Source organism: Capsella rubella, unplaced genomic scaffold (genome assembly GCF_000375325.1).
Source record: "Capsella rubella cultivar Monte Gargano unplaced genomic scaffold, Caprub1_0 scaffold_4, whole genome shotgun sequence".
NCBI classification, from domain to species: domain Eukaryota; kingdom Viridiplantae; phylum Streptophyta; class Magnoliopsida; order Brassicales; family Brassicaceae; genus Capsella; species Capsella rubella.
This window is the reverse complement of record NW_006238920.1, coordinates 5,150,073-5,150,442: the sequence shown is the minus strand read 5'-3', so window position 1 is coordinate 5,150,442 and position 370 is coordinate 5,150,073.

Sequence of the window (370 nt, the reverse complement as noted above, 5' to 3'; positions counted from 1 at the left end):
GACTTATAATTATGTGATGGCTAAGTTAATGTGTTCAAGTTACGGCTGAGTTAAGAGTATAGTTATAATTTATAATTAGCAATTATATAAGTATATAATGGATATGACATATAATAAATATATATTACCAGCAAATATGCATGTTAAGATTGTTAATTTTGAAAAGAAAATGGGAAATTTACACAATTTCATCCAATTCAAATTATGTAGTGTTGGTTATGAATAGAAACTTGTTCTTGTGTGATAGTTTTCGAAATGTTACCAACAAAGTCTAAATTATTGATGAATAATATGGTAACATGATTGTATCATATTTAAACCTAATATTTATGTGATTTAAGTGATTTCATAACTTGATTATAACTAAAAA